This window comes from Pelodiscus sinensis, chromosome 1 (assembly GCF_052426305.1).
Source record: "Pelodiscus sinensis isolate ZL-2025 chromosome 1, ASM5242630v1, whole genome shotgun sequence".
NCBI classification, from domain to species: Eukaryota; Metazoa; Chordata; order Testudines; family Trionychidae; genus Pelodiscus; species Pelodiscus sinensis.
In genome coordinates, this window is record NC_143052.1 from 291,901,120 (window position 1) to 291,911,242 (window position 10,123).

At 57.2% G+C, this 10,123-nt stretch overlaps 8 non-coding genes across 8 annotated transcripts; 3 read left to right on the plus strand and 5 right to left on the minus strand.

The window, feature by feature from the left end:
• Nucleotides 1–1,241: 1,241 nt before the first annotated feature.
• Nucleotides 1,242–1,323, minus strand: TRNAS-GCU (transfer RNA serine (anticodon GCU)). Its single transcript has one exon. It is a non-coding gene; the product is annotated as a tRNA-Ser (tRNA).
• A 97-nt stretch (nt 1,324–1,420) lies between these two features.
• Nucleotides 1,421–1,491, plus strand: TRNAG-CCC (transfer RNA glycine (anticodon CCC)). Its single transcript has one exon. It is a non-coding gene; the product is annotated as a tRNA-Gly (tRNA).
• Nucleotides 1,492–3,263: 1,772 nt separating this feature from the next.
• On the minus strand, nt 3,264–3,345 carry TRNAS-GCU (transfer RNA serine (anticodon GCU)). Its single transcript has one exon. It is a non-coding gene; the product is annotated as a tRNA-Ser (tRNA).
• A 1,940-nt stretch (nt 3,346–5,285) lies between these two features.
• TRNAS-GCU (transfer RNA serine (anticodon GCU)) lies at nt 5,286–5,367 on the minus strand. Its single transcript has one exon. It is a non-coding gene; the product is annotated as a tRNA-Ser (tRNA).
• Nucleotides 5,368–7,307: 1,940 nt separating this feature from the next.
• On the minus strand, nt 7,308–7,389 carry TRNAS-GCU (transfer RNA serine (anticodon GCU)). The gene has a single exon. It is a non-coding gene; the product is annotated as a tRNA-Ser (tRNA).
• Nucleotides 7,390–7,486: 97 nt separating this feature from the next.
• TRNAG-CCC (transfer RNA glycine (anticodon CCC)) lies at nt 7,487–7,557 on the plus strand. Its single transcript has one exon. It is a non-coding gene; the product is annotated as a tRNA-Gly (tRNA).
• Nucleotides 7,558–9,329: 1,772 nt separating this feature from the next.
• On the minus strand, nt 9,330–9,411 carry TRNAS-GCU (transfer RNA serine (anticodon GCU)). Its single transcript has one exon. It is a non-coding gene; the product is annotated as a tRNA-Ser (tRNA).
• A 97-nt stretch (nt 9,412–9,508) lies between these two features.
• Nucleotides 9,509–9,579, plus strand: TRNAG-CCC (transfer RNA glycine (anticodon CCC)). Its single transcript has one exon. It is a non-coding gene; the product is annotated as a tRNA-Gly (tRNA).
• The last annotated feature ends 544 nt before the right edge of the window (nt 9,580–10,123 follow it).

Consider the following 10,123-nt stretch of genomic DNA (forward strand, 5'->3'; position numbering starts at 1 on the left):
GCCCCCTTTAGTATCAATCCCTAGTGCAGAGGTGTGAGCAGGAAAGAGGCCCAAGGGAGGTGTTGCCTGGGATTTTTACAGCCTCCGCCATGTGAAGGGACTCCTATCGCCCTTCCTGGGGACAATGACAGATTAAGATGGAGTACGGAGGGAGTCACGTGGGCAAGTCGCCTCTCTATGTTTAATTTTGCTTAGTCACAGCAAGGGCCATTACTTTGTACTTCAGCTGGAACATCCACAACGGGCGTCTCCCAGGGTCCGTTCTCAGTCCATTGTGCTTTTGATGAGCCATTCAGCTCGCGTGGTCTCTTCACAATGTGCTGGCTAAATACCCCTTGGGCCTTAGCCCAGGGGCCAACCTTTGAAATACAGGTCCAGTGCCAATGCTCCTCGCGTCAAGTACAAAATGGATACATGCATAGAAATACCATTCTCCGAACCAGCAGATCACAACCTTTCCATGGACACCTCACATGCCGCATTTTGTGCAAGATCGGTTGCAAGTATGTAACGGCGGCTGCCCCAACGAGCTCTCCTTATGGTCCCGTTTACAGGAGATAACGTCACGCTCTCGCTCAATACCCTTTGAGAATACAGTCCTGTCTGACACAACCAATTGAGTCAATTGTTTCGGACTCGAAGGTGAGCCCCCGGTCTTTCTAGACCAGTCTGCATCGGCCATGCAACGCAACACCCAGACCAGTGTTCTCCGTGCTGCTGGCTGGAGATGCCATGCTCTCTCTTCCCCTGCTTGTTCGCACGAGAGCATTCCCTACCTCCTATGTCAGTGAAGCGTCCTTCTCTCTGCCTGAGGAGCGGGCTGCTCAGACAAGCAAAGGCTTTCCTTTGCCTAGAGCGGCCCTCTTTTTACAGAGTCTCCGGCCACGCCTGGCTTCCTGACTCTGGAGTCATCGTGCCACCCACTAGCCAGAACTCATCCGACACACCGGGGACATCCAGCGGTTAAGAATAGCAAGGACGGGGGAGTTCTCCGTCTTTCAAGGCCGAATTCCGGGACACCATTTGCATCCAGATGAGAAGCCTAGTGAACGGGTCAGGGCAGCTGGAAGTCGTTTCCACAGAGCAGCCTGCCCCTCGTCCACGGGCACGGGGAGGCTCTTAGGATCCACTTTCCCCGGCTGCTTGACGCCTCTTGTTACCGGTAGGAGTTGCTTGGGCAGGCAAGCGCAGAAGATGCCTGGAAGAAGGACCCCACGGCCAAAAGAAGAGCGGCAGGCAAGCGACTAAGGTGGGAATCGAACCCACACGTGCAGAGCACAACGGATTAGCAGTCCATCGCCTTAACCTCTCGGCCACCTCGTCTGCAGAAAGGCTCAGCTGGCCACCGCCCCTCCTTTGAGCGGCCCACGCCGGCGGCCCGAGGCAGGATGAGACGGCTTAGCGAGCTGGGCTTGCTGGCGCGCCAGTGGTGTAGAGGCATCATGCAGGATTCCCATTCCTGCGAGCTGGGTTCGAGTCCCAGCTGGCGCATGCTTACTGTCGCGGCGGCTGCTGGCCTTCGGCCTCCTCTTGCTTCCTTGCCTGCCGTTCCTTAGCACAGCCAGTGGCGGAAGAGCCCCAGTGAGAAACAGAAAGGAAGGCCCAAGAGCAAGCTTTCCTTCCTAGCCACCTCTTTAAAGCCCAGCGGATGAGCAGTCCCTCTGGCTTGGCTGCTCATCAGCGCCGCCAAAGAGGGGCGCCCAAGCCGACTAGAGAAGAAGCAGCGCTCTGTGGCTGCGAGCGTCCCGGCCGCGCTGAGGCCTAGGCTCACGTTGGCGTTCTTCGAAGCCTCAGGGGAGTCCAGCAGGGCGCGAGAGGCGGCGCTGTGGCGGCGGCGGCCCCCTTGGCTGTGCCACGCGGAGCTGCGACAGAAAGGGAGAGTAAATGTTATCAAATACGTACACTCGTTGCAACGTTCCTGACTCGGCTTGTAACGTGATGGAATAAACTGCTTGCTGGCTTACGTCAAGTCTGGGGCCGCCTCCAAATCGTTGGAAGGACAGCGGCCCCTTTGTTGGAATGCCCCCTTTAGTATCAATCCCTAGTGCAGAGGTGTGGGCAGGAAAGAGGCCCAAGGGAGGTGTTGCCTGGGATTTTTACAGCCTCCGCCATGTGAAGGGACTCCTATCGCCCTTCCTGCGGACAATGACAGATTAAGATGGAGTACGGAGGGAGTCACGTGGGCAAGTCGCCTCTCTATGTTTAATTTTGCTTAGTCACAGCAAGGGCCATTACTTTGTACTTCAGTTGGAACATCCACAACGGGCGTCTCCCAGGGTCCGTTGTCAGTTCATTGTGCTTTTGATGAGCCATTCAGCTCGCGTGGTCTCTTCACAATGTGCTGGCTAAATACCCCTTGGGCCTTAGCCCAGGGGCCAACCTTTGAAATACAGGTCCAGTGCCAATGCTCCTCGCGTCAAGTACAAAATGGATACATGCATAGAAATACCATTCTGCGAACCAGCAGATCACAACCTTTCCATGGACACCTCACATGCCGCATTTTGTGCAAGATCGGTTGCAAGTATGTAACGGCGGCTGCCCCAACGAGCTCTCCTTATGGTCCCGTTTACAGGAGATAACGTCACGCTCTCGCTCAATACCCTTTGAGAATACAGTCCTGTCTGACACAACCAATTGAGTCAATTGTTTCGGACTCGAAGGTGAGCCCCCGGTCTTTCTAGACCAGTCTGCATCGGCCATGCAACGCAACACCCAGACCAGTGTTCTCCGTGCTGCTGGCTGGAGATGCCATGCTCTCTCTTCCCCTGCTTGTTAGCACGAGAGCATTCCCTACCTCCTATGTCAGTGAAGCGTCCTTCTCTCTGCCTGAGGAGCGGGCTGCTCAGACAAGCAAAGGCTTTCCTTTGCCTAGAGCGGCCCTCTTTTTACAGAGTCCTTCGGCCACGCCTGGCTTCCTGACTCTGGAGTCATCGTGCCACCCACTAGCCAGAACTCATCCGACACACCGGGGACGTCCAGCGGTTAAGAATAGCAAGGACGGGGGAGTTCTCCGTCTTTCAAGGCCGAATTCCGGGACACCGTTTGCATCCAGATGAGAAGCCTAGTGAACGGGTCAGGGCAGCTGGAAGTCGTTTCCACAGAGCAGCCTGCCCCTCGTCCACGGGCACGGGGAGGCTCTTAGGATCCACTTTCCCCGGCTGCTTGACGCCTCTTGTTACCGGTAGGAGTTGCTTGGGCAGGCAAGCGCAGAAGATGCCTGGAAGAAGGACCCCACGGCCAAAAGAAGAGCGGCAGGCAAGCGACGAAGGTGGGATTCGAACCCACGCGTGCAGAGCACAACGGAGTAGCAGTCCATCGCCTTAACCTCTCGGCCACCTCGTCTGCAGGAAGGCTCGGCTGGCCACCGCCCCTCCTTTGAGCGGCCCACGCCGGCGGCCCGAGGCAGGATGAGACGGCTTACCGAGCTGGGCTTGCCGGCGCGCCAGTGGTATAGAGGCATCATGCAGGATTCCCATTCCTGCGAGCTGGGTTCGAGTCCCAGCTGGCGCATGCTTACTGTCGCGGCGGCTGCTGGCCTTCAGCCTCCTCTTGCTTTCTTGCCTGCCGTTCCTTAGCACAGCCAGTGGCGGAAGAGCCCCAGTGAGAAACAGAAAGGAAGGCCCAAGAGCAAGCTTTCCTTCCTAGCCACCTCTTTAAAGCCCAGCGGATGAGCAGTCCCTCTGGCTTGGCTGCTCATCAGCGCCGCCAAAGAGGGGCGCCCAAGCCGACTAGAGAAGAAGCAGCGCTCTGTGGCTGCGAGCGTCCCGGCCGTGCTGAGGCCTAGGCTCACGTTGGCGTTCTTCGAAGCCTCAGGGGAGTCCAGCAGGGCGCGAGAGGCGGCGCTGTGGCGGCGGCGGCCCCCTTGGCTGTGCCACGCGGAGCTGCGACAGAAAGGGAGAGTAAATGTTATCAAATACGTACACTCGTTGCAACGTTCCTGACTCGGCTTGTAACGTGATGGAATAAACTGCTTGCTGGCTTACGTCAAGTCTGGGGCCGCCTCCAAATCGTTGGAAGGACAGCGGCCCCTTTGTTGGAATGCCCCCTTTAGTATCAATCCCTAGTGCAGAGGTGTGAGCAGGAAAGAGGCCCAAGGGAGGTGTTGCCTGGGATTTTTACAGCCTCCGCCATGTGAAGGGACTCCTATCGCCCTTCCTGGGGACAATGACAGATTAAGATGGAGTACGGAGGGAGTCACGTGGGCAAGTCGCCTCTCTATGTTTAATTTTGCTTAGTCACAGCAAGGGCCATTACTTTGTACTTCAGCTGGAACATCCACAACGGGCGTCTCCCAGTGTCCGTTGTCAGTCCATTGTGCTTTTGATGAGCCATTCAGCTCGCGTGGTCTCTTCACAATGTGCTGGCTAAATACCCCTTGGGCCTTAGCCCAGGGGCCAACCTTTGAAATACAGGTCCAGTGCCAATGCTCCTCGCGTCAAGTACAAAATGGATACATGCATAGAAATACCATTCTCCGAACCAGCAGATCACAACCTTTCCATGGACACCTCACATGCCGCATTTTGTGCAAGATCGGTTGCAAGTATGTAACGGTGGCTGCCCCAACGAGCTCTCCTTATGGTCCTGTTTACAGGAGATAACGTCACGCTCTTGCTCAATACCCTTTGAGAATACAGTCCTGTCTGACACAACCAATTGAGTCAATTGTTTCGGACTCGAAGGTGAGCCCCCGGTCTTTCTAGACCAGTCTGCATCGGCCATGCAACGCAACACCCAGACCAGTGTTCTCCGTGCTGCTGGCTGGAGATGCCATGCTCTCTCTTCCCCTGCTTGTTAGCACGAGAGCATTCCCTACCTCCTATGTCAGTGAAGCGTCCTTCTCTCTGCCTGAGGAGCGGGCTGCTCAGACAAGCAAAGGCTTTCCTTTGCCTAGAGCGGCCCTCTTTTTACAGAGTCCTCCGGCCACGCCTGGCTTCCTGACTCTGGAGTCATCGTGCCACCCACTAGCCAGAACTCATCCGACACACCGGGGACGTCCAGCGGTTAAGACTAGCAAGGACGGGGGAGTTCTCCGTCTTTCAAGGCCGAATTCCGGGACACCGTTTGCATCCAGATGAGAAGCCTAGTGAACGGGTCAGGGCAGCTGGAAGTCGTTTCCACAGAGCAGCCTGCCCCTCGTCCACGGGCACGGGGAGGCTCTTAGGATCCACTTTCCCCGGCTGCTTGACGCCTCTTGTTACCGGTAGGAGTTGCTTGGGCAGGCAAGCGCAGAAGATGCCTGGAAGAAGGACCCCACGGCCAAAAGAAGAGCGGCAGGCAAGCGACGAAGGTGGGATTCGAACCCACGCATGCAGAGCACAACGGATTAGCAGTCCATCGCCTTAACCTCTCGGCCACCTCGTCTGCAGAAAGGCTCGGCTGGCCACCGCCCCTCCTTTGAGCGGCCCACGCCGGCGGCCCGAGGCAGGATGAGACGGCTTAGCGAGCTGGGCTTGCCGGCGCACCAGTGGTGTAGAGGCATCATGCAGGATTCCCATTCCTGCGAGCTGGGTTCAAGTCCCAGCTGGCGCATGCTTAGTGTCGCGGCGGCTGCTGGCCTTCGGCCTCCTCTTGCTTTCTTGCCTGCCGTTCCTTAGCACAGCCAGTGGCGGAAGAGCCCCAGTGAGAAACAGAAAGGAAGGCCCAAGAGCAAGCTTTCCTTCCTAGCCACCTCTTTAAAGCCCAGCGGATGAGCAGTCCCTCTGGCTTGGCTGCTCATCAGCGCCGCCAAAGAGGGGCGCCCAAGCCGACTAGAGAAGAAGCAGCGCTCTGTGGCTGCGAGCGTCCCGGCCGTGCTGAGGCCTAGGCTCACGTTGGCGTTCTTCGAAGCCTCAGGGGAGTCAAGCAGGGCGCGAGAGGCGGCGCTGTGGCGGCGGCGGCCCCCTTGGCTGTGCCACGCGGAGCTGCGACAGAAAGGGAGAGTAAATGTTATCAAATACGTACACTCGTTGCAACGTTCCTGACTCGGCTTGTAACGTGATGGAATAAACTGCTTGCTGGCTTACGTCAAGTCTGGGGCCGCCTCTAAATCGTTGGAAGGACAGCGGCCCCTTTGTTGGAATGCCCCCTTTAGTATCAATCCCTAGTGCAGAGGTGTGAGCAGGAAAGAGGCCCAAGGGAGGTGTTGCCTGGGATTTTTACAGCCTCCGCCATGTGAAGGGACTCCTATCGCCCTTCCTGGGGACAATGACAGATTAAGATGGAGTACGGAGGGAGTCACGTGGGCAAGTCGCCTCTCTATGTTTAATTTTGCTTAGTCACAGCAAGGGCCATTACTTTGTACTTCAGTTGGAACATCCACAACGGGCGTCTCCCAGGGTCCGTTGTCAGTCCATTGTGCTTTTGATGAGCCATTCAGCTCGCGTGGTCTCTTCACAATGTGCTGGCTAAATACCCCTTGGGCCTTAGCCCAGGGGCCAACCTTTGAAATACAGGTCCAGTGCCAATGCTCCTCGCGTCAAGTACAAAATGGATACATGCATAGAAATACCATTCTCCGAACCAGCAGATCACAACCTTTCCATGGACACCTCACATGCCGCATTTTGTGCAAGATCGGTTGCAAGTATGTAACGGCGGCTGCCCCAACGAGCTCTCCTTATGGTCCCGTTTACAGGAGATAACGTCACGCTCTCGCTCAATACCCTTTGAGAATACAGTCCTGTCTGACACAACCAATTGAGTCAATTGTTTCGGACTCGAAGGTGAGCCCCCGGTCTTTCTAGACCAGTCTGCATCGGCCATGCAACGCAACACCCAGACCAGTGTTCTCCGTGCTGCTGGCTGGAGATGCCATGCTCTCTCTTCCCCTGCTTGTTAGCACGAGAGCATTCCCTACCTCCTATGTCAGTGAAGCGTCCTTCTCTCTGCCTGAGGAGCGGGCTGCTCAGACAAGCAAAGGCTTTCCTTTGCCTAGAGCGGCCCTCTTTTTACAGAGTCCTCCGGCCACGCCTGGCTTCCTGACTCTGGAGTCATCGTGCCACCCACTAGCCAGAACTCATCCGACACACCGGGGACGTCCAGCGGTTAAGACTAGCAAGGACGGGGGAGTTCTCCGTCTTTCAAGGCCGAATTCCGGGACACCGTTTGCATCCAGATGAGAAGCCTAGTGAACGGGTCAGGGCAGCTTGAAGTCGTTTCCACAGAGCAGCCTGCCCCTCGTCCACGGGCACGGGGAGGCTCTTAGGATCCACTTTCCCCGGCTGCTTGACGCCTCTTGTTACCGGTAGGAGTTGCTTGGGCAGGCAAGCGCAGAAGATGCCTGGAAGAAGGACCCCACGGCCAAAAGAAGAGCGGCAGGCAAGCGACGAAGGTGGGATTCGAACCCACGCGTGCAGAGCACAACGGATTAGCAGTCCATCGCCTTAACCTCTCGGCCACCTCGTCTGCAGAAAGGCTCGGCTGGCCACCGCCCCTCCTTTGCGCGGCCCACGCCGGTGGCCCGAGGCAGGATGAGACGGCTTAGCGAGCTGGGCTTGCCGGCGCGCCAGTGGTGTAGAGGCATCATGCAGGATTCCCATTCCTGCGAGCTGGGTTCGAGTCCCAGCTGGCGCATGCTTACTGTCGCGGCGGCTGCTGGCCTTCGGCCTCCTCTTGCTTCCTTGCCTGCCGTTCCTTAGCACAGCCAGTGGCGGAAGAGCCCCAGTGAGAAACAGAAAGGAAGGCCCAAGAGCAAGCTTTCCTTCCTAGCCACCTCTTTAAAGCCCAGCGGATGAGCAGTCCCTCTGGCTTGGCTGCTCATCAGCGCTGCCAAAGAGGGGCGCCCAAGCCGACTAGAGAAGAAGCAGCGCTCTGTGGCTGCGAGCGTCCCGGCCGCGCTGAGGCCTAGGCTCACGTTGGCGTTCTTCGAAGCCTCAGGGGAGTCCAGCAGGGCGCGAGAGGCGGCGCTGTGGCGGCGGCGGCCCCCTTGGCTGTGCCACGCGGAGCTGCGACAGAAAGGGAGAGTAAATGTTATCAAATACGTACACTCGTTGCAACGTTCCTGACTCGGCTTGTAACGTGATGGAATAAACTGCTTGCTGGCTTACGTCAAGTCTGGGGCCGCCTCCAAATCGTTGGAAGGACAGCGGCCCCTTTGTTGGAATGCCCCCTTTAGTATCAATCCCTAGTGCAGAGGTGTGAGCAGGAAAGAGGCCCAAGGGAGGTGTTGCCTGGGATTTTTACAGCCTCCGCCATGTGAAGGGACTCCTATCGCCCTTCCTGGGGACAATGACAGATTAAGATGGAGTACGGAGGGAGTCACGTGGGCAAGTCGCCTCTCTATGTTTAACTTTGCTTAGTCACAGCAAGGGCCATTACTTTGTACTTCAGCTGGAACATCCACAACGGGCGTCTCCCAGGGTCCGTTGTCAGTCCATTGTGCTTTTGATGAGCCATTCAGCTCGCGTGGTCTCTTCACAATGTGCTGGCTAAATACCCCTTGGGCCTTAGCCCAGGGGCCAACCTTTGAAATACAGGTCCAGTGCCAATGCTCCTCGCGTCAAGTACAAAATGGATACATGCATAGAAATACCATTCTCCGAACCAGCAGATCACAACCTTTCCATGGACACCTCACATGCCGCATTTTGTGCAAGATCGGTTGCAAGTATGTAACGGCGGCTGCCCCAACGAGCTCTCCTTATGGTCCTGTTTACAGGAGATAACGTCACGCTCTCGCTCAATACCCTTTGAGAATACAGTCCTGTCTGACACAACCAATTGAGTCAATTGTTTCGGACTCGAAGGTGAGCCCCCGGTCTTTCTAGACCAGTCTGCATCGGCCATGCAACGCAACACCCAGACCAGTGTTCTCCGTGCTGCTGGCTGGAGATGCCATGCTCTCTCTTCCCCTGCTTGTTAGCACGAGAGCATTCCCTACCTCCTATGTCAGTGAAGCGTCCTTCTCTCTGCCTGAGGAGCGGGCTGCTCAGACAAGCAAAGGCTTTCCTTTGCCTAGAGCGGCCCTCTTTTTACAGAGTCCTCCGGCCACGCCTGGCTTCCTGACTCTGGAGTCATCGTGCCACCCACTAGCCAGAACTCATCCGACACACCGGGGACGTCCAGCGGTTAAGACTAGCAAGGACGGGGGAGTTCTCCGTCTTTCAAGGCCGAATTCCGGGACACCGTTTGCATCCAGATGAGAAGCCTAGTGAACGGGTCAGGGCAGCTGGAAGTCGTTTCCACAGAGCAGCCTGCCCCTCGTCCACGGGCACGGGGAGGCTCTTAGGATCCACTTTCCCCGGCTGCTTGACGCCTCTTGTTACCGGTAGGAGTTGCTTGGGCAGGCAAGCGCAGAAGATGCCTGGAAGAAGGACCCCACGGCCAAAAGAAGAGCTGCAGGCAAGCGACGAAGGTGGGATTCGAACCCACGCGTGCAGAGCACAACGGATTAGCAGTCCATCGCCTTAACCTCTCGGCCACCTCGTCTGCAGAAAGGCTCTGCTGGCCACCGCCCCTCCTTTGAGCGGCCCACGCCGGCGGCCCGAGGCAGGATGAGACGGCTTAGCGAGCTGGGTTTGCCGGCGCGCCAGTGGTGTAGAGGCATCATGCAGGATTCCCATTCCTGCGAGCTGGGTTCGAGTCCCAGCTGGCGCATGCTTACTGTCGCGGTGGCTGCTGGCCTTCGGCCTCCTCCTGCTTTCTTGCCTGCCGTTCCTTAGCACAGCCAGTGGCGGAAGAGCCCCAGTGAGAAACAGAAAGGAAGGCCCAAGAGCAAGCTTTCCTTCCTAGCCACCTCTTTAAAGCCCAGCGGATGAGCAGTCCCTCTGGCTTGGCTGCTCATCAGCGCTGCCAAAGAGGGGCGCCCAAGCCGACTAGAGAAGAAGCAGCGCTCTGTGGCTGCGAGCGTCCCGGCCGCGCTGAGGCCTAGGCTCACGTTGGCGTTCTTCGAAGCCTCGGGGGAGTCCAGCAGGGCGCGATAGGCGGCGCTGTTCCGGCGGCGGCCCCCTTGGCTGTGCCACGCGGAGCTGCGACAGAAAGGGAGAGTAAATGTTATCAAATACGTACACTCGTTGCAACGTTCCTGACTCGGCTTGTAACGTGATGGAATAAACTGCTTGCTGGCTTACGTCAAGTCTGGGGCCGCCTCCAAATCGTTGGAAGGACAGCGGCCCCTTTGTTGGAATGCCCCCTTTAGTAT